This window comes from Thalassophryne amazonica, chromosome 1, assembly GCF_902500255.1.
Source record: "Thalassophryne amazonica chromosome 1, fThaAma1.1, whole genome shotgun sequence".
Classification (NCBI taxonomy): Eukaryota; Metazoa; Chordata; class Actinopteri; order Batrachoidiformes; family Batrachoididae; genus Thalassophryne; species Thalassophryne amazonica.
Window position 1 is genome coordinate 121,211,141 of NC_047103.1, and position 23,952 is coordinate 121,235,092.

General features: G+C 45.2%; 1 pseudogene; it reads right to left on the reverse strand.

Moving 5' to 3' along the window:
• Nucleotides 1-23,952, reverse strand: part of LOC117513685 — a 729,285-nt pseudogene that overhangs the window by 310,132 nt on the left and 395,201 nt on the right.

Genomic DNA, 23,952 nt, shown 5'->3' on the forward strand with positions numbered 1-23,952 from the left:
TTGGTTTCTGTACATAGCATACAAAGAAAAGACTCATATGCCACAACCAGACAGGAATCAGTCTTGTATAGCATATGGGCAAAGAGTGACCATAATCAAATAACCTTAAGCCAATCAATATAAACACACAGAAAACCTTAAACCTAAGTTGGACAACAATGAAGCATTAACAAACATGTCAAGGAGTGGAAACACACTCAGAATATCTTAAAAATCTAAAACAGTCTTGGATAAAGTACGAGAATATTATTAAGCATGTCAAAGATTGAAAATACCTCAATCAGAGCTGTTAAAACTTTTCAACAGACTAGATAGTTTAAAGCTTTAATAACCTTGGATAGCATTTCATCATGCTTCATCTTATCAGTAATAGTTTGGAACTTGCACAGAACATTTACTGATTACTAAATTACTTTTTCAATAAGCAAAAATCTACATCTGTTGTGTGGGCCGCCAGAAGAGGAGGTACTGCTGGCCCACCACCAGAGGGCACCCTGCCTGAAGTGCGGGCTTCAGGCACGAGAGGGCGCTGTCGCCACGGACACAGCCGGGGGTGACAGCTGTCGCTCATTTTCTCTTGACAGCTGTCACCCATCTACACTTCATCATCTCACTCCATAAAGACCGGACGTCATCTCCACCTCGTTGCCGAGATATCATCTACCTGTGAAGGTATTTTCTCTGCTGACTTAAAACTGAATAATAGTCTGAACTCTTTTGCAGCTGTTTTCCTGTGGTGTGCCTTATCTGCTGGATTGGTGTTTGGTGTGAACAGCGACGGCTTCGCTTCATACCCAAACCAGATAGGTGGTTTAACAGGAGCTGCACGAGTGTGTGATTAGAGGTGGAGGTGACTTTCCACCTTCTGACTGTTTTTGTTACTGGGTGTGCACACACCCACATCTCACTGTTTGTGCTCCTCGCCAGCAGTACCAGATCCGACAGTCAGGGACGGTGATCACCTGGGAATTCGGGACTTGGCGGCTCCAGTATTCACCGGGTTCTGTGGCGGTGGAAATCGTGTGGTCCCGGCTCTTCTCAGGACAGACGTCTTCTATCATCGAGCCTGCCCACACGTCACCTTGGTGTATTGACTGCTATCAGCTTCTGTGATTGTATAATCGTTGTGCACATTCACAACATTAAATTGTTACCTTTTGGCTCATCTATTGACCGTTCATTTGCGCAGCCTGTTGTGGGTCCGTGTACACTTTCCCCAACAGGATATCTCGGCCAATGTCATGGATCCCGAGGGGCGTCAACCATCTGTTGGTCAGCCAATGGAAGAGCAGGGTGCACAGGCGTCGGCTGGAGGCATGATTGGTGAGTTGCAGCACATCCTCACCGCCTTTACCGCTTGGATGGACCTGATGACCGAGCAAAACATCATCCTTAATCGCAGGATGGAGGCTCTCACCGCGCAGGTGGAAGCACGCGCTCAGGGCGCTGCTGCAGCTCCTCCTCCTGCCGACCCGGTGCCGAATACAGACATTCCACTGGTCATTCAACGACCCCCCCCACCATCCCCTGAAGCATACATAAGCCCCCCAGAGCCGTACGGAGGTTGTGTGGAGACGTGTGCGGACTTTCTTATGCAGTGTTCGCTCGTCTTTGCACAGCGTCCCGTGATGTACGCGTCTGATGCCAGTAAGGTGGCTTACGTGATTAATTTGCTTCGAGGTGAGGCACGCACTTGGGCTACAGCGCTTTGGGAACAAAGTTCACGGCTCCTTGCCTCTTATACTGGGTTTGTGAGGGAGCTCAGAACTGTTTTTGATCACCCTAACAGAGGCAAAACTGCGTCTACCGTGCTGCTATCAATGAGACAGGGGCGCCGGAGCGCAGCCGAATATGCAGTCGACTTCCGCATCACGGCTGCGAGATCCGGCTGGAATATGACTGCGCTCCGAGCTGCCTTCATAAACGGACTGTCGTCGGTCCTGAAGGAGCACCTGGTGGCTAAGGAGGAACCGCGGGATTTGGCTGAGCTTATCGATTTGGTTATACGATTGGATAATCGGTTAGAAGAACGCCGACGGGAGCGAGGCGAAGGGCGTGGTCAGGCACAAGCCGTCCCTCTTCCTCTCGGGTCCGAAAGGGAGCTGTCTTCCCCACGCTCCTGCCACAGCGCTCCGTGTGGCTACAGCTCCCCCTGCTGACGATGCTAGGGACTCAAGCAGGGCCACATTCAGACAGAGGAGGCTGGTCCGCGGGGAGTGCTTTGTCTGCAGCTCGAGTGAGCATCAGCAGAGAGACTGCCTCAAACGGTCAAAACACAAACGCCCGCCCTTAGAGACTGGGCTGAGGGGGGGGTCAAAACATTCACGTGGGTCATACACATCTTTCAACACGACTCCCAGTTACAATCCTGAGCAGGGATTTAACCCTTCAAGCCCCAGCACTGGTGGACACGGGGTCAGAAGGGAATCTGCTGGATAGCAGATGGGCAAGGGAGGTAGGGTTCCCTCTGGTGGCGCTTCCTTCACCATTGCAGGTGCGAGCACTAGATGGCACCCTACTCCCTTTAATCACACACAGGACACTACCAGTAACTCTGGTAGTGTCAGGGAATCATAGGGAGGAGATTGAGTTTTTTGTGACTCCTTCTACCTCCCGCGTGATTTGGGCTTCCCATGGATGATTAAACACAATCCCCGGATTGATTGGCCATCTGGGGTTGTGGCTCAGTGGAGCGAAAGCTGCCACCAGAATTGTTTAGGATCCTAGGTTCCTCACAGTGTAAATGCTAATGAGGAGGTTAAAGTCCCTCCCAATCTGATGGTGGTGACGGTTGAGTACCACGATCTTGCTGATGTCTTCAGCAAGGATCTGGCGCTCACCCTTCCCCCGCACTGTCCGTACGATTGTGCCATTGATTTGGTCCCGGGCGTTGAGTTCATGTCCAGCAGGCTGTACAATCTCTCACGTCCTGAGCGCGAATCAATGGAGACCTACATCCGGGACTCATTAGCTGCCGGGTTGATCTGGAATTCCACCTCCCCGATGGGTGCAGGTTTCTTTTTTGTGGGCAAGAAAGATGGCGGACTCCGTCCATGCATTGATTACAGGGGGCTGAACGACATAACGGTTCGTAATCGATACCCTTTACCCCTGTTGGATTCAGTGTTCACGCCCCTGCATGGAGCCCAAATTTTCACCAAACTGGACCTTAGGAATGCGTACCACCTGGTTCAGATCCGGAAAGGAGACGAATGGAAGACGGCATTCAACACCCCATTAGGTCATTTTGAGTACCTGGTCATGCCGTTTGGCCTCACTAACGCCCCCGCGACGTTCCAAGCATTGGTAAACGACGTCTTGCGGGACTTCCTGCACCGATTCATCTTCGTATATCTGGATGACATACTCATCTTTTTCCCGGACCCTGAGACTCATGTCCAGCATGTACGTCAGGTCCTGCAGCGGTTGTTGGAGAACCGGCTGTTTGTGAAGGGCGAGAAGTGTGAGTTTCACCACACCTCTTTGTCCTTCCTGGGGTTCATCATCTCCTCCAACTCCGTCGCCCCTGATCCGGCCAAGGTTGCGGCGGTGAGAGATTGGCCCCAACCAACAAGCCGTAGGAAGCTGCAACAGTTCCTCGGCTTTGCAAATTTCTACAGGAGGTTCATTAAGGGCTACAGTCAGGTAGTTAGCCCCCTGACAGCCCTGACCTCTCCAAAAGTCCCCTTCACCTGGTCGGATCGGTGCGAAGCCGCGTTCAAGGAGTTGAAACGCCGGTTCTCGTCTGCACCAGTTCTGGTGCAGCCCGACCCTAGTTTGTGGTTGAAGTGGACGCCTCTGACTCAGGGATAGGAGCCGTGCTATGCCAGAGCGGAGAGACCGATAAGGTTCTTCACCTGTGTGCCTACTTTTCTCGCAGGTTGACCCCAGCTGAACAGAACTATGACGTCGGCAATCGAGAACTCCTTGCAGTGAAAGAGGCTCTTGAGGAGTGGAGACACCTGTTGGAGGGAGTGTCTGTGCCGTTCACGGTTTTCACTGACCATCGGAACCTGGAGTATATCAGGACCGCCAAGCGGCTGAACCCCAGGCAAGCCCGCTGGTCACTGTTCTTCGGGCGTTTTGACTTCCGAATCACCTACCGCCCCGGGACCAAGAACCAGAGATCGGATGCCTTGTCCCTTGTGCATGAAGATGAAGTCAAGACTGAGCTGTCGGATCCACCGGAGTCCATCATTCCGGAGTCCACTATCGTGGCCACCCTCACCTGGGACGTGGAGAAGACCGTCCAGGAGGCCCTGGCACGGAGCCCGGACCCCGGAACTGGGCCGAAGAACAAGCTCTACATCCCACCAGAGGCCAGGGCTGCTGTCTTGGATTTCTGTCACGGTTCTAAGCTCTCCTGTCATCCGGGGGTGTGAAGGACCGTGGCAGTGGTCCGGCAGCGCTTCTGGTGGGCGTTCCTGGAGGCCGACGTCTGGGAATATATCCAGGCCTGCACCACCTGTGCCAGGGGCAAGGCAGACCACCAGAAGGCACAGGGACTTCTTCAGCCACTTCCTGTGCCTCATCGCCCCTGGTCCCACATCGGTCTGGATTTTGTCACGGGCCTCCCGCCGTCCCAGGGCATGACAACCATCTTCATGATAGTGGACAGATTTTCCAAGGCGGCCCACTTCGTGGCCCTCCCGAAGCTCCCCACGGCCCAGGAGACTGCAGACCTCCTGGTCCACCACGTCGTGCATGGGATACCTACTGACATCGTCTCTGATCGTGGTCCCCAGTTTTCCTCACACGTCTGGAGGAGCTTCTGCCGGGAACTGGGGGCCACCGTGAGCCTCTCATCCGGGTATCACCCGCAGACCAATGGACAGGCAGAACGGGCCAATCAGGAATTGGAGCAAGCCCTGCGCTGTGTGACGTCCGCACACCCGACGGCCTGGAGTGAACATCTGGCCTGGATCGAGTATGCGCATAACAGCCAGGTGTCCTCTGCCACCAGCCTTTCCCCATTTGAGGTGTGTTTGGGGTATCAGCCCCCGTTGTTTCCCGTGGTGGAGGGAGAGGTCGGTGTGCCCTCGGTCCAGGCCCACCTGCAGAAGTGCCGTCGGGTGTGGCGCTCCGCCCATTCTGCCTTGTTGAAGGCCCGGACGAGGGCGAAGACCCATGCAGACCGCCCGCGGTCCTCGGCCCCTGCTTACCAGCCTGGGCAGGAGGTGTGGCTATCCACGAAGGACATCCCCCTCCAGGTGGACTCCCCGAAGCTCAAGGACAGGTACATTGGACCATACAAAATCCTCAAAATCCTCAGTCCTGCCGCAATGAAGCTCCGACTCCCAGCTTCACTGCGGATCCACCCGGTTTTTCATGTGTCAAGAATCAAACCTCACCACACCTCACCCCTCTGTGCTCCCGGACCGGCACCGCCTCCTGCCCAGATCATCGACGGGGATCCGGCTTGGATGGTCCGCCGGCTCCTGGACGTCCGTCGGATGGGCCGGGGGTTCCAGTATTTGGTGGACTGGGAGGGGTATGGACCCGAAGAACGCTCCTGGGTAAAGAGGAGCTTCATCCTGGATCCGGCCCTCCTGGCCGATTTCTACCGCCGTCACCCGGATAAGTGCCCGTTGGGGGGGGGTCCTGTTGTGTGGGCCGCCAGAAAGAGGAGGTACTGCTGGCCCACCACCAGAGGGCGCCCTGCCTGAAGTGCGGGCTTCAGGCATGAGAGGGCGCTGTCGCCACGGACACAGCTGGGGGTGACAGCTGTCACTCATTATCTCTTGACAGCTGTCACCCATCTACACTTCATCATCTCACTCCATAAAGACCGGACGTCATCTCCACCTCGTTGCCGAGATATCATCTACCTGTGAAGGTAATTTCTCTGCTGACTTAAAACTGAATAATAGTCTGAACTCTTTTGCAGCCGTTTTCCTGTGGTGTGCCTTATCTGCTGGATTGGCGTTTGGTGTGAACAGCGACGGCTTCGCTTCACACCCAAACCAGATAGGTGGTTTAACAGGAGCTGCACGAGTGTGTGATTAGAGGTGGAGGTGACTTTCCACCTTCTGACCGTTTTTGTTACTGGGTGTGCACACACCCACATCTCACTGTTTGTGCTCCTCGCCAGCAGTACCAGATCCGACAGTCAGGGACGGTGATCACCTGGGAATTCGGGACTTGGCGGCTCCAGTATTCACCGGGTTCTGTGGCGGTGGAAATCGTGTGGTCCTGGCTCTTCTGAGGACAGACGTCTTCTATCCGCGAGCCTGCCCACACGTCACCTTGGTGTATACTGACTGCTATCAGATTCTGTGATTGTCTGTATAATCGTTGTGCACATTCACAACATTAAATTGTTACCTTTTGGCTCATCTATTGACCGTTCATTTGCGCCCCCTGTTGTGGGTCCGTGTCACTACACTTTCCCCAACAACATCAACAGTTTAACACTTAAATCTAGTTTCATTACTGGAATGTGGACCAGACTGACAACTAACAATTAAGATAGATCATCAAGATAAGCAAATAATTACTCAACCTTACTATACAATCATGTTTGAAAATACATCATCATGCTTGTCTTTACATTCAGTCAAGGCTATGAAACTAATCAAATTCCTCATCATCATTATCATCATCAGAGGAATAGGACTGATCCTCATCAGCAATGTCATCCTTCTGATTTTTGCACTGTCTTGCATGGCATAGGTCAGTGCAGGCCAAGTTGTTGGCAACACACTGACATGATTGAGTGACACAGTCCCTTCTACATGAACAGGACAGAAACTCAAGTACTGCTTGTGCACCAGTGGGGACACTGAAGCAGTCTACAGAGAGGTGCAAGTCACCATCTTGACCAGCTCTAGACCAACCATGCTCAACTGGGGAAGGAACCTCAGGGTTGTTCTCAAGGCATCTCCTCCAGATAGCACTTTGATAGTTAGCTCTGAGACAGTGCTTCCTGAGAGAATCTGAGCAAGGAGGTAACTGCCAGGATTCTATGCCTTTCTTTGCACAGAACAGTGCATACCTCATTTCATTGATGTTGGTGATTCTGGACTTGGAGCTGTACGTACATGTAAATTCTTGTAACCCTTCATACAACTCTGGTGACAAGGTCCAGTCTCTCCCCATCTTCCTGAATGTCTCACAGAAGGTTTCATTCCTCTGAAGCAATTTTAAGGCTGACACTTTACCATGAACTGCAAATGCACTTACTGTGTCACAACCTGTGTATGCATGTATACCAGGCAAAGCCTGACACAACTGTGATCCTAGACCACTAGCAAGCTGAGAGATGCTTATATAACTAGTGTGTGTGTTTTTTTTTTTGTCCCTGTCTTCAGGAACAGGTCACACGTGAGTGAATCAACGGTAGCTAGACATAGTACCAAGACATCAGTATCATCAGACACAAGGATGACAGATTTGTGACCAATCCTTGAGGTATGGCAAGCATGGAGCAGCATATGTGTGTCAGCCTCCTCTTGAGTGGATGACAGGTCTGCTACCTCTTGCACTCCCTGTTGGCTCAGCTTGTAACATTGATCTTTGGGTGCTGTAAAAAAAAAAAAAAAAAAAAAAGCTGGTGTCTACCTCCTACTAGGCTAATATACAAATGTTATATACCATTTAAAAGAGCATTTTGTTGGGATATAAATAAAGACATTTACATGTGTCTTCACAAAACAGAAAGAAAAATGATATAATTTGTACAAAAATGTCAAAAAATGTCATTGACCTTGCCAAAAGGTCATGACCTTGACCTTTTACAGCAATGTCATAATGTCATAATTGGGTTTGCCATACCCAAAAAAATAGGAATCCATGTCTCACTTCTTGTTATACCATTTTTAGATTTTCAACTATCTCACTATCCTGCTTTGGTTCGTTTACAAAACATTTTTCAACCTTAGGTTACGTTTTGTGCCATAACTTCTGAAAAAACACTTTTGTTAAGTGGCCATCATATATGATTGAAAAGCTGAGATTCCATGCTTTCAGAGAAGGTATGGTAACCTTTGCCACTTTTTTGGTAATGCTTTCTGTATTTTGAGGTCCTGGCTCACGGTCTATCTGCCCTGCCTCTTGGCCAGGACACTCTTGAAAAAGAGATTCTTAATCTCAATGAGTTTTATCGTGGTTAAATAAAGGTGATAAGACCCAATCAGAATAGAGAAACCTTTAAACTCTATATTTCATGGATGTTTTATGGTCCCAGATGAAGGCATTTGATTGATGGTGAACAATATTGGTTTTCTTTCTGTATGTATCTATAGCTATCTACGACAGTAATATTTCCTATTCTGAAGTATCTTTAAATCCCCCTTCCAAATATACTCTACAACTATATGGACCTGATTGACAACATGAAATATGTGGTGTGATGGAAAATACTCCAATTTAGTTTTGCATAAAATATCCACATATGTATAGAACACACAGTCGTGTGTGCGCACACACACAAACACATACACACAGACACAATAGTATGCAAAGAAACATATGTTTAAGAAACATAATGAAAATGACTGGGCCTATAAGTTGTTTTGTTGAATTTAGTGTTTGACCTTCCTGTGACCTTGACCTTTGACCTTGATCCTTTTGTGTACTGAAAGGTACCTTTTCTAGGGCTGCTACGGTATATTTCAAAAATTGCGACCAGGAAAGTTATTTAGTTGAATTTAGTGTTTGACCTTCCTGTGACCTTGACCTTTGACCTTGATCCTTTTGTGTATTGAAAAGTACCTTACTAGGGCTGCTATATTTCAAAAACTGCAACCAGGAAAGTTGTGGAGTTCAATTTACTGTTTGACCTTATGTGTACTGAAAGGTACCTTACTAGAGCTGCTATGTTTCAAAAATTGCGACCAGGAAAGTTGTGTAGTTGAATTTAGTGTTTGACCTTCCTGTGACCTTGACCTTTGACCTTGAGCTTGTTCCTTTTGTGTACTGAATAGTACCTTACTATGGCTGCTTATATGTGAACTTGCAAGAGTCTGCTAGGTAAACTGTGTGCTGCACAGCGAGTTAAAGGTGAAAAATGCAATGATTACAAACCAACAAACAAAAAAACCATACATATTGACAAACACATCTTGCAAAACTTCGTTTTGGCAAGATACTGGGGTGGGGGGTAAGATATCCTAGGATCTTCCCCCCTCGGGTAAGATATCCTAGGATATCTTACCCGAGGGGGGGAAGATAAACTGTTACACCGGTTCCCCTCAAGGCTGTGTGCCGAGCCCACTGCTCTTCACCCTGTACATATTTGACTGCACCCCTATCCACACCGGCAACACCTTCATTAAGTATACGGATGACACCACAGTGGTAGGTTGTATCACTGCAGGAGATGAGTCCGCTTATCCGGATGAGGTGGAACATCTGATGGTATGGTGTAGAGAAAATAACCTGCTACTGAACACATCCAAAACCAAAGAGCGAATCATAGACTTCAGGAGAAACAAAACAGACATTTAGCCAATTATAATTAGGGGGACCTGTGTGGAAAGGCTCAAGGACTTCCGTTTCCTGGGAGTCCACACAGAGAAGAAACTGACCTGGAACAGAAACACCACACATTTGGTAAAGAAGACACAGCAAAGACTCCACTTTCTGAGAATCCTCAGGAAAAAAAAACATGAACCAGCAATTGCTTGTGTCTTTTTACCACTCTACCATGGAGAGCATCCTCACATACTGCCTCTGTATGTGGTTTTCCAGCTGCACAGTGGCAAACAACAAAGAGCTCCAGAGGGCAGAGAAGATCACTCTCTGTCATCCCAGTTGGAGGATCAGTGGGTGCCCTCTACCCACACTGGAGGACCTTCATGGCTCTTCGTGTCTGAGTAGAGCCAACACCATCCTAAAGGACTCATCCCACCCTGGCCACTCTCTGCTTGACCTACTTCCATCAGACAGATGGCATATGGCCATTAAAGCAAGTACAAATAGACTGAAAAACACTTTCTACTTAACTGCTGTTATGGCTTTGAACGCCATTGGAACCAAATAGCCATGTCACATGCCACACTTGAAATGAGCGCAATATTTGTTAGTGTGCAATATTCACTGCCACTGAAGTATCCACAGTTTGGTACATACTTTTCTCCTTTTTTATATACAATCTCTTTTTTGCTACTATGTACTTATAGATATTTTTTCCTTTTTTTTAATTTGCGCTTTAAACACACCTTTTTTCAAGCTGTTAAATTTTATGTTTATTTTCTTTTCTTCCCCAGAACATTGAAGTCGCAGTGTGGTTTACTGGCTTGTACCTTACCCCTTCATTGTACTTGTTACAATGACAATAAAGAATCTGAATTTCAGATTATTTTTCCCATCCCCAGTAGAAACAGCCATGCGGGTGATATATTTGATATCTTCATAAGATTTGGTAATGTAGGTTGTAATGACTATACATACGAGGTCTATTAGAAAAGTATCCAACCTTATTTAAATAAAAAAAAAAAACATATGGATTTGAATCACGTGTGCTTGCGTGAGCCAACCTTGAACCTTCATGCGCATGCGTGATTTTTTTCACGCCTGTCGGTTGCGTCATTCGCCTGTGAGCAGGCTTTGAGTGAGGAGTGGTCCAGCCCTCTCTGCGGATTTTCATTGTCAGGGAAATGGCTGAGAGACTGCCGCTTTGCTTGATCAAATTTTTTTTAGAAACTGTGAGGCACATCCATGTGGACACCATTCGAGAAATTCAGGTGGTTTTTGGTGAAACTTTTATGGGCTTCAAAGACATTAAGGGATGTTACTGTCCCTTTAAGGACGGCCCACAGCAGCTGTGGGGCGCGCCGCGCTCCAGCTGCCATCGACAGGCTGAGCGACCATTTCATTTCTAAACGGATCTCTCTGTGGATCCGTGACCATCGTGTGCAATTTCTCTGGTTATCACAAGAGCTGGACATCAACTATTTTCCTGCAGATTTCACTTTTAACAAGAGATTTTGTCATGGAAAGCTGAGCGGAGGCTTCGCGCGTCACGATGGATTCGCTGCTGGACCGACACAAAACCACCTCCGTTTTGGTCTCACAGGACGGCTTTGAGATGGCGTTCAGACAGCTGTCGGTGGTTTTTCAGTCGAGTGATTATCCAAGAAATTGTGGACGAGCCTGGACATGCCAGAACATGTTCTGTGACGCTTCATCACGGCGTTGCTTTGGAAAGAGGAACGGATGCTTCGCGCGTCACGATGTCAAGCGAGACAAAGAGCCTTTCAGTGCTTACCAGTTGAGTGAGTATCAGAGAAATTGTGGAGAGCTGGACATGTCCCAGCTTGTCCTTCTGGCACTCCAAAACGGAGGTGTTCTTTGTCTCACTTGTCGTGACGCGCGAAGCGTCCGTTCCTCTTTCCATGACAAAAACTCCTCGTTAAAAGTGGAAGGTGCCGTTCATTTCCAAACTGGACGCTGTGTTTTATCTGGGACGTCGTCTGGACTAGCACAGGAATTGTGAAAAGACGTGGACATCAGCACTTTTTCGGCAAATTGAGACAGACGTGCGGAGGAATTCTGAGCGTCGCGGATGCCGCGACGTGCAAAGCAACGCCGTGATGAAGCGTCACAGAACATGTTCTGGCATGTCCAGGCTCGTCCACAATTTCTTGGATAATCACTCGACTGAAAAACCACCGACAGCTGTCTGAACTCCATTTCAAAGCCGCCCTGTGACACCAAAACGTAGGTGGTTTTGTGTGGGTCCAGCAGCGAATCCATCGTGACGCGCGAAGCCTCCGCTCAGCTTTCCATGACGAAATCTCTTGTTAAAAGTGAAATCTGCAGGAAAATAGTTGATGTCCAGCTCTTGTGATAACCAGAGAAATTGCACACGATGGTCACGGATCCACAGAGCGATCTGTTTAGAAATGAAATGGTCGCTCAGCCTGTCGATGGCAGCTGGAGCGCGGCGCGCCCCACAGCTGCTGTGGGCCATCCTTAAAGGGACAGTAACATCCCTTAATGTCTTTGAAGCCCATAAAATTTTCACCAAAAACCACCTGAATTTCTCGAATGGTGTCCACATGGATGTGCCTCACTGTTTCAAAAAAAAATTTGATCAAGCAAAGCTGCAGTCTCTCAGCCATTTCCCTGACAATGAAAATCCGCCGAGAGGGCTGGACCACTCCTCACTCAAAGCCTGCTCACAGGCGAATGACGCAACCGACAGGCGTGAAAAAAATCACGCATGCGCATGAAGGTTCAAGGTTGGCTCACGCAAGCACACGTGATACAAATCCATATGTTTTTTTTTTTTTAAATAAGGTCGGATACTTTTCTAATAGACCTCGTATACTGTACACGTCAGTGTGTTTTTATGATTCACCTGTTCCAACAGGTCCTCCACCTTCCTCTGCCAGCCCTCTCGTGCAGCCATCATCTCCAGTTCTTTCTGCTGAGAGAGCTGAGCGAGTGCAGCTTGTTTGTCGGCTTCATACTCCTCAGTCAACTCCTCCTTTAACAAACGTAATTCTTCACTGTAGAGAAGGAGACAGAGTGAGAGTCAGTAAATGACCCATCACGCTGACTGCATTGGATGTTGTCAGTGTGTAAAAGTCTGTCCCAAAGGCTGTCACTAATGCTTTACTTAAGCATGTTGCACGGCACACCTTTTCTGCAAGCCAATATACTGTAGATTACCAATTGTCTTTAAAATATACTCTAAAGTTTGTTCCTAAAAATATCACGTATCTGCTTATTTTTTAGGACATGTTGTGGCGTGATGGAAGAGGCAGAAGTTTTGTAACAGCTGACAGTCTGACAATCTGTCTGCTTCACCCACAGATTGTGCAAGCACGTCACACAACAACAAAAACAAGCTTTTTCAGGCCTAAATTATCCACTTGCCAATGCTCATGCTCATGCCAATCTAAGGATCATAACCACACTTAATCAAAAAAATTCGCCTCTTGTCTGCGGGCCGGGTCCCACCCTCATATGGCTCAGTGGTCCCTGCCCGTGTTTTGGATTTGGTTGCGGTGGCTCCTTTGCCCCCCGTCCTTGCCGCGGCTCGCTCCCGCCTTTGGGGGCCATGGCCCTGGTGGTGTGGTTCTGGGGTCCCCCCCTATTGGTAGGCTCTGCTGGTGCCCTGTGTGCTTCCCTTGGATATGGGGCTGCTCCCCGTGCCTCAGTGGAGTAGGGGTGCCGGGGGTGCGTTCTGGTGCCGCCGGGCCACTCCCCTGTTGGTTCGTCGTCTGCCCCGGTGGCTCTGGGGGTTTCCCTTCCTGGCCCCTGTGACCGTCCACTGCCCTTTTGTCATGGTTTCTCCTGGGGCCCCATGTTCTGGGCCCGTTGCCGTTGTCGCTCGTGGCCGGCCGTATGCCTTCAACGCGCCGGAGTGGTCCATGACATATGGTAAGGTTCTGTACTTTAGTCTTGGCCCAACACACCAGCCACAGTAGTGATCGGATATTTAGCTGTGATTTGGGTCTCTGTGTGTGGATGGTTGTGTATTTGTGGCCATCACCACAATTCGGTTTTGGGTGCTGTCAAGGGGATTAACACTCTTGTGTCCTAGATTAGGGTATGGACGCTCACTAATTAGACAACAGACTGTTGCTGTCACTGTTTGTTCATGTGTGGTTGTTTGTCCTGGTAGGTTGTATGCAGGGTTGGGTAGGATTACTTTGAAATGTAATCCAAAAGTAATCAGATTACAAGTAATCCAAATGTATGTACACACATACATGTAATCCACATGTATTCTTTCAAAGTAATCCTACCCAACCTTGGCTGTATGGCTGAGGCCCTGTCTCCTCGGTGTCTCACTTCAGTTACTGCCTTCACCACTTGTCTTTCGTTCTTGTCTGTCTCCGTGTTGTTTTGGTGGTTGGCCCTTCCAAATAGAAGTTGTTGGTTGGCTTTGAGGAGGATGTTAAAGGCTGATCGGGAAGGGCGGATGGGGGTCTCACACACACACACACACACACACACACACACACACACACACACACACACACACACACACACACACACACACACACACACACACACACACACACACCATGTTCACTCACGCACTACATACCTTCCGTCTTGCAAGAATAAATTGCATATATGTGTATTAATGCTCATAAATGGTTCTGCCAGTGTGGCACTTACCATTACTATATATGCAGACAGGGGAAAAAAGGGAAAAAAAATCAGGATGGAAAAGCTATTTTCCACAATTTCCCACAGCAAATCCACTCAAATTGTTATGGTTTGAACCCAGATATGTAGACATGAAAAACTCCAGGGATATGACAAAAACTCAGTGATTTATTAACTGAGCCATGTGAAAACCATACAACAGTTAATGCAGATACAGGTGATCAAAGAGGATCCAAAACACAGTGGAGGCAAAAAGACAGATGAACAGCTGAGAGAAGGAACAGACTAAACCCAGGAATAACCAGACGTGCACAGGGAATGTCCAAGGAACAGAGGGATACTCATGGACAAAGGACACAGCAGACGAGGAGAAAGGCAATTACCATGACCATGAACAGAGACCAAGACAATCAATCACAATGAACTGCCAACATGACAAAAGCACGGGTGTGCTTAAATACTGAAACCACTGATGACACAGGTGCATAACAAATGAAAGGAGGAAACAAAAAAACGCATGTGAGAAATAAAGTAGCGTACAAGTGACACAACAAAACAGACAAGGACAGCGATCACAAAGTAAGGACAACCAAGGGTGAGTGGAAAATAAATAACAAAACCCAAACATAACCATCCTAAGAGAAATAACCACAAAAAATAAATAACAACTAAGAGGTGAGTGCTGCAGAATAAACACAAATAAGAATAACTAAGAAAGCAATAACACAGTGATAAACCTAAATGACAATCAGTACAAAAATGAAGACAAAACCAAAATCCAGAATACCAAGAAATATTAAGTCTCTTTGGTTGCTCTCTTGTTTGTACTCTGGGTCACCATAGCAAAATCCAAGGTGGATCTGCACAAATTTTACACCAGATACCCTTCCTGACGCAACTCCACATTACATGGAGAAATGTGGCGGGGGGGTTGAACCACGAACATTTTGCACCAAAAGCAAGTGCACTAACCACTTGGCCACCACCCCTACCAGAATACCAAGAAATAACATGGAAGTAATAACCGCACAAATAGCATGAACCAGACACGCAGGACAAGGAACCAAATCAGACAGAATCAGATGCAAGTGGGGAGCACACACAAGACACAGTGGGTGGGTGGGTGTGAGGGGGTAGAGCACATCCACACGCCCAAGAGACAGAACGGAGATCACACAAGCACATACACGCAGGATGCACGGGGTTGAACGGTAGACACACACCCACAGCCATATACCAGATTCATTCCGTGATGGCTACATGAAATTAAAAGTGAAGCGGGGTAAGATTAGGTTATGGTTAAGGTTAGGGTCGGGGGTAGGAGTAGGGTTAGGAATAGTGAGTTAAAAAAAAACTCTGTCATGAAAATTTGACTCATTTCGTCATGGGAGCATGACAAAAAACGTGAGACTGGGCTGGTCCTAGATGTGAAACTAAACTGCTCCAGTCACTCAGCAGCAAGCAGCTTCACTGAACTGTTCCAAGAACCTTGCTAAGTACAAAGAGCAGTGTACTTGCCCTGTGTTCCTGAAAATCAGTTGATGACCGTTTTCTTTTCAGAGAGGGGCAAGACATCCTTTCTTTCACTTTGTTAGGATGATACCTGTATCATCATGGAAAGAAAAATTCTTCACAGTGCCAACAGAACAGCATCTTTACCCATCAACAAAAGTTTTTCCCTGATACCACAAGTCCCTGTATCTTTACCTTTTCTCATATATTTCACCATTTTTGCAATCTTACTGACATTTGATGGTTCACAGCTGACTCATGATCCAGCCACCATAGCACTGGTATTGAAGACATCAACATACTGACAGGATGATTTGCCCAACTCAGCTGCTTAAAATACAGAGCTCAAATGAGCAGTACAGCACAGTCATCTGTCAAGCCCACACCATCACATTTCATAAACAGAGTGGGGCGAGGTAAAGATTTGTCAAATCTCAGATTCAGGTGGAGCAATGTGGGTTGTCTTAACGCTGGACTAGCTCTTTCCCCTTGCAAGGATATCAGAAGGATCTTGGGAGTATGACCAACCACTCTACATGCATTTTGTGAACTGGAAAAGGCATACGACAGGACCCTCAAGGTGTCCTGTGGGAGGTACTGCAGGAGTATGGAGTCCTAGAACTGCTTAAATGTGCAATCCAGTCTCTATATGACCAAAGAAGGAGCTGTGTCAACATTCTCTGCATCACATTGGACCTGTTCCCAGTGGATGTTGGACACCACCAGGGTTGTGACTTTTCACCAATCCTGTTCATGATGTTCATGGTCAGGATTTCAATTTGCAGTGCTTATTGGGGATGATGTGGTTCTGTTGGCTTCATCAGATGCACATTGATGCACATTAAGCAGGTTTGAGGCAGAGTCTGAAGAAACCAAAATCTGAGACAAGTGTGAGACAATGGTTGTGTATCAGAAAAGGGTGGATTGTCCTCTCTGGGTCAATGGAGAGTTGCCAGAAGTGGAAGTTTAAGTACATATCTCAGAGTTTTGTGCATGAATCGGGGTAGGTTGGAGCGTTGACACTGGCAGACGCTGTACTGGACCGTCATGGTGAAGAAACAGCTGAGCCAGAAGGTGAGACTCTCGATTTACCAGTTGATTTACGCTTTCTTTCTTGTTGCACACTGTATTGGTCCTAAATAAATGCCAAGGGTAAATATCTGTACCACTGAAAACACAAGGTTGATTTTGAGGTGGCTGTTCAAGAAAACAAAAAAAAAACAAAGGGTGAGGGATTCCATTGAGTCTAACTTTGTTCCTGTGTTAGTGAAGATTGGTGGCATTGTTTTGTTCTGGTGAAATTAATTTATAAATAGAGCAAGCCTTGAAACTTGATCATATGCTCACTTGTGTCTCATTAATATCCATGAATTCCAACTTGTGATAGCAACAAGTCTGATTATGACAAAGAGGTCGTGATACATGTTAGACATGAACACTTTTTTAAATCATTGTTTTTTATTATTATTATTATTTATTTATTTATTTTTTTACCGTAGTGCATCTCTCCATTTTTGGTCCAAGTCATCTGCCATCTTGTCCATCTTCTGTTTCTCTTCCGTTCTGATGGATATCACTCTGGCCTCATGCTGCTGTTTCTGGGTTTCAATCTCCTCCTGTGCACATAAACACACACAAAAACAAAATGTTTTTATGATCCACCGTGACACATTTTGCACTAGGAAAACCTGCACTCTTTTTCTCTGTATCATAAATGACTCAAAGTCAATCACGCACACACAACACACCGACACTGTATCACAGGTCTCACTGAAATTACACATTTGAGGGCTTAAGTAAACAAATACTTTCATTGTTTTTTATGTGGCCCTGGGTTTGATTCCCTGCCATACTACCTGTTTGTGTGCTTGGAGAAGACCCCTCATCTGCACTGTTCCTAGAGATGGGGCCAATCCAATCCAATAATGGTATTGGGTTCAAATACCAATGTAATTCATGAACTGCAAATTTCCGAGACAACCTGTGGAGGTTTCCGATCCAGGAGCCATGTCTGTGTGTGTTTTCTGCTGAAATGTCTTGCTGACTGCTCTGCTAGCTGGCTGAAAACTGTGGAAGGGATGTCCTGAATGGAGGCGTGCCTCAATGAGACGAGGTGTAATGAGACAAGCCTCTGTTCAGGAAATCCCTTCCACAGTTTGCAGCCAGCTAGCAGGCAAACATTGAGCAGACTTGTCGCTGACCACCTTTTCATCACAACATGTCCGCTGTATTTTACACTAGAAACACTGCAAAGCAAGACAGCAACATGCAATGTTTGCAAAGCTGTTGTACCAAGAGGCGGAACCTCCGTCGCAGCCTACAATACAGGAAACTTAACCAAACACTTGAAAAAGTGTCACATTAAAGAGCATAAGGATTTTTTAGCCATAGGCAGAAAGGGCCGGCCGGAAGGGTGCGGCCATTTACTTAGACTGACCCAGACTGACTCCAAAAATGCGTAAATTAAGTACTTTTATTTATTTTTTTGGTGGTTTCTTGTGTCATTTTGGAAATGTGCTCTTCCTAAAAATGGTAAACATACTTGGAGCAGGTGTGCCATCTGGTGTTCAAGAGATGAAACTTCAGCCACTGACCCAACAATGTCTCCATTTACATGTATATAATCACATATACCATTCATCAGATTTATTTCATTCCTTAACATTTTTGCATGTTTCGGCAATCTAAAGAGCTAATTTCTTGGAGAGAGAAAGAGAGAGAGAGAGAGAGAGAGAGCACTGTCTTTTCTCTATAAAGTCTATGGTTTTATTCAAGACCTGCCATTTCTCTTTCCTCCAGAAGAAATCTAGTTTATGAACTGAAATCATGATAACCATGTTTTTCTGATTATTATCGAATTACTGAAGTGCATGTAAATGTGAGGGATCAGATTAATACAGTTATCTGATTACTAACAGTCATATGATTATTATGTCCACTAATGACATAATAAAATCATCAGCATTTATTTATTTGTCTGACTGTTAGCAGGATTACGTCAAAACTACTGGACAGATTCTCACCAAATTTGCAACATAGATAGATATTAGGCCATGGAAGACTCCACTGAATTTTGGAGGTGATCCGGATCATGATTCTGGATCAGGATTTCAATTTGTATGCTTCACTTTGTCGGATTTTGAGGATTATTTCAAAACTACTCAACAAATTTTCACCAGATTTTTACCACAGATTGCTGTTAGGCCTTGGAAGACTCCATTAAATTTTGGAGGTGATCTGTATCTGTATCTGTATTCTGGATCAGGATTTCATTTTGTAGAAATCAAAACTACTTCACAGATACAACATCACAATGTAAGAAAGGCCAGAAAGACACTTTTTTGCTTCAGATGGTGAATTAAATATCAGGTTGCAACATCTTGATCAGTCGACCATTCTGGATCAGTATGCAATTATTGCATTGTGTTGTGGAATCTGGATCCAGGTAAAGTCCAAGTCATGATGTAAATCACATATCTTGATATTGAGTCGTCATCAACCCTTGGCAGAGGTCAGGAATCTCCGATTGCTCTTGTCATTTCCATGTAAATATACTCCGCTATGGGGAGCTCATCTCCCCTGAGCTGGTTGATTTTATTTTCACAGGGATGCCTCATGTACCATTTTGACGATGGAGTGCATTTCTGCATTTCCAAAATGCCACAGGAAACCACCAAAAAAATAAATAAAAGTACTTAATTCTTTCAATAAAACATCAAATCTAGGCTTGCTTCTTAATGTATCTTCTGGCAAATTGTTGCTGAACTTTCAGTCTTCTTTTTAAGAAAACCCTCTTCTATACCACTTAATCATGAAGCTGTATAACTGGGGATACAAAATACCCTAATATAAAATCAACAGTAATGTTAATAATATTAAAGCAAACAGAGCTCTGGTATTGGAATAGTATCATATCGGCATATATCCAAATTCAGGTATAGGGACTGGATCAGAAGTGAAAAAATGTGGATTGGTGAATCCTTAATTGTTCCAGCTATAATGCTATAATAGCTATAATGGGCACTGGCCTTGGCTGGAGAAGTAACCTGTGATAAACTTTCATCCCATTAATCTCAGACTGATCAGCTTCACATTACAGAATCCATGGATAAACACCAGCTCCAATGGGCCTCAGGGCGAAAAATAGGATTTCATCATCTCTAGAAATAGTTTCATACAACAAATTATTTTGTTGACATCATATTTTGAAAAAAAAAAGCACATTTAAAATATTTTCCAAAAGCTATGACATTGTATGCAATTGTATTGCATTGTATACACTCTATGCAACTCTTCCTGTATGCATTTGAAGTCTTTGCTGAATAAATTTGTAAGTTACTAATCTGTCAAGTCCAAAGTTCTTCAAGTGTTTATAGTTCTGCACTTATAAAAAAAAATCATGGAAAAACTATAGTGTTTATGTTGCAGAGCGGGTGAGATTTTAAACAATACAGACATGCTGAGGTTTGTTTGAAGGGTACAGAACATGATTGGTGTTATGCCACAAAGAGAAATACACTCTTTCCTATTTCAGATATCACTGCCCATTTGCAACATTTGAAGAGCTGAAAGTAGGATGACTCATAATGTCCACATCCACATCTATTTCTAATGTCTGTGATGCCAGGCATTTGATATGTAAAGGTTCCAAGTTAGAAACTAATTTCACCAAGTCAGCCACTTCTGACGCTCTAGAGTTGAAATGTTAATGATCTCATTAAGAGACATAAAAGCACCCCCCACCCCGCTTTTCCCTTTTTTTGTTTGCTTGGAGGAGAATAATTAGAGGAACTAAATATAGACTTAACTGTCCAAAGCTCAACAATTCCTCAGATATTTTTTCTGAGTCAGTCATGTCGTCCTTTCAAGTCATCAAAAATTCCAAAGAATCTTCCAACGATACCTCTGTTGGAAGGCATTTTACATAATGGTTCGCTCATATCCTGTTTTAGCTCTGGTATACAAGGATGGCGCTTTGTGCTTGAGTTCAAAATTTGTGCCCATTTTTCCCCAGCTACTTCCACTGCTGATTTTGACATTTTACTTTGCAAGCACATATTTCCAAAAAGAAGAACTCAACAGCAGATCCTCCAAAGCAGTACTGCAAAGAAAGCAAAACTGTATGAATGATGTGATGTGAACAACTATACACTGGTGTAAATGCTATGAACTACAAATGCAAAACACTGCAATAGATCAGCTCATCACATTATTTATACATTTTATTTTATCTGTTATCAATTTTATCTAGTTTATCTTTATTTTTTATTTCTTTTAATTATTGTTTATTAATATATTTTAGCAATATTTATTTGTATATATTTTCTTGTTATTTCTTGATACTTGTTAATTCTCTTCTTGTTACGTTATTTTTAAATATTATTGTGTAAACTCATGTATTTTTAAAAGTGATGTGGTGCTAGGTGCGGGAGGTTTTTTCATGATCCAATGAAATAAACTTCAAAAAAGTGATCTATGGGTAAAATTTCATCAAATGCAACATCAGGAGAATGAAAGTTTTGAAAAAAAAGTTTTGTAGTCATAACCCTTGCCTACACCCCTCCATACAGACAAATTAAGCGATGGGTAAGTGCATAACATAATGTTGTACCTTGTACATTACAATCCATAACCTTTTAGTAAACACCTTTTCAAGGTCATCCAATCATAAAACTCAAACAATGGTCGTACATTTATTGTTGTGTCTCGCCCATAACCAGGCCGATACACTCATGGTGTGAGTGTATTGGCCTGTATGTGCCTGTTCATGAATAGATTAAGTGTGTATGGGTCTCGCCCATACCCAGGCCCACACACTCGTTGAATGCATGCACCTGTTCATGAACAGACTAAGTGTACAGACAGCAATCATTTATGATTGTCTAGATTACAAAGAAAGGCAAACATTTCTCTGACAGCTCCTGTTACGCGTTAGTTATTCCTTTTTCATATTTCAGTAATTCTTTATAAACATTTTTAAAGCGTGGCAGATTCTTGCAATGTTTGGCATTTCCCAAGTCATACTGGTCACTTCTTTTTGAGAAAAAAAAAATGTTTAGAATACTTTGAGGAAGCAACATTTCTGTAACTTTGAAGAGGATTTGAGCAATTCTGAATTGAACCAGGTCACTAAATTTCAATATTTTGTCACATTTTAGCCTGATTGGGGCTTTGATTCTGGTTTTGCCTCTGTCTTTTCTCGCCAGCTGGCCCAGCTTTGATTTATTAGTTGTTTATCTTCATTATGTGTTTTTTCTCTGTTCTATTTTGCTTTGCCACTTTGTTTCTTTGTTATTTTTATAGTTCAGCCATAGTTCAGTTCTGTTCTAGTTTCGTTCTGTGAGTTGTGTTTTCATTTATTGTTCATTAGTTTCTCACTTGTTTATTTTGCTGTTTTCTTTTGTGTTATCAGTGTTAGATATCTGTGCTAATTCTTTATTTCATGTTAACTATTAAGTATTTGTGTTATAAGTAAAGTTTTACTTTATCATGTGTTCAAGTTTCAGACACAGGGAGATCTTCCCCTGTTGGTGAGAGCCAGTAACAATAGAAATGTGAGAATAAACCACACCTATTGTTAACACCCACAAGGTATAAAAAGTGTTGTATGACTCATTTTGGGGGGACACTGTCTGTGAGGGTCTCAGGCCTGGTTTGTAACGTGACGTTGAATAACCTTGCTACCTAATCAGTCTGCACATGCACCTTGTTTACACCACCTGTTATTTAAGCACTCACAGTCTCACAGCTCACTGCCATATTGTTGTCTATGTACACTTCCAAGCCTTTGATGAAGATGTGACAAATACTGCTTGAACAAAACAACGTGATGACATCATCCGCTTACCACATCAACACACCACAGCCAATCACATAGCTCCACTGATCCACATGGCAGAGCAAGGCCTGCCCACCTGGGGCAGGCTGAGTGCAGGCTTAAGAACACCCTAGCCTTAAGGTCGAGGCTCTCGTTTGCAGCGGTGCATGTGACATTTTGCTTCATGACCCCAGCACTGTCTTAGTTGGCTCTATTCATCAGTGTAGGCATCTTTTAACACAGCATCTGGTTTTGGGTTCTCTCACCACATAAAACTACAAAGTGAGGTGCAGCAGAAAGAAAAACCCCGGCAAATGTGGTGCCATGACCCGAATGTGGTTTTGAGAAAAATTACATGAAATCCATGGCGTTTTTACAAAATCTGACCATGGATTCTCTGACGCTGGACTCCGTGGCCACAACAAAGGTGGGCAGAAAACCTTTTCTTAAATTTCTGCTGGGCATAGGCTCATAAAACTGAAGTCCAGTGTTATATGAATGCACAGTTATGATTCTGATATGAAAATTGACGGACTGATGTTGAAGAGAATTGCTGAGTAGAACCTTCACTGAATGAAGAAGAGTCACTATTGTTGTCGGCCGGCATGCCGTGGATTTGAGGCCCTGGGTGACAAGGTTGTGCAGCCCCAATGTCCGTGGGTTTGAGGCCCTGGGTGACAAGGTTGTGCAGCCCCAATGTCCGTGGGTTTGAGGCCCTGGGTGACAAGGTTGTGCATCCCCTAAAGTCTGTGGGTTCAAGGTCCTGGGTAATGAGTTTGTGCATCCCGTTAAGTAAGTGGGTTCATGGCCCTGGGTGATGAGTTTGTGCATCCCCTAAATTCTGAGGCTTTGAGGCCCTGCAGCATATGTTTATGCAAAGTTCCCTGGTTGGTATTGGTAGAGGATTGACTGGTTAGTTGGCCGAAGCCCACCAAAGCCGAAGATCAGGAGGCCACCCAAGCAAGAGGAGGACAACACCCCTGGCCCCCATCCCCCCAGCAGCCATCCATCCCTCAGTATCATCACATGTGCCCCACTGCAACACCCACCCCCCTAATGGGCTGCAGCACCCTGGGCCCCACAAGCCCCAGAGCAGGGCCCCAAGACCACTGTGGAACCGGCCTGGATATGCTTGGATTATGTGAAACCTGGCTTAAATCCACAGCTGTCCTTCCTCTGAATGAGGCCTGCCCACCGAAGTACACTTTTAGTCACGTTTCACGTGATGTGAGGAAAGGCGGGGGTGTTGCTTTTATTTATAAATCCAGGTTTACTTTATTAACTGTGGGGGGTCATAAATATAATTCATTTGAGCATCTGATTATCCGATATGCCCATGATGCTAAGTACTCTCAAGGTCATAAAACTGGAAATCAGTTATGTTATATTGTCACTGTCTATAGGCCTCCTGGCCCATATTCTGATTTTTTAGATTAATTTGGCGCGTTCATCTCTAGTCTTTCAACTAGTGTAGACAACATTTTGATTATTGGTGACTTTAACATTCATATAAATAAGCCCTCTGATCGGAAATCAGGAATGCACTAGCATTT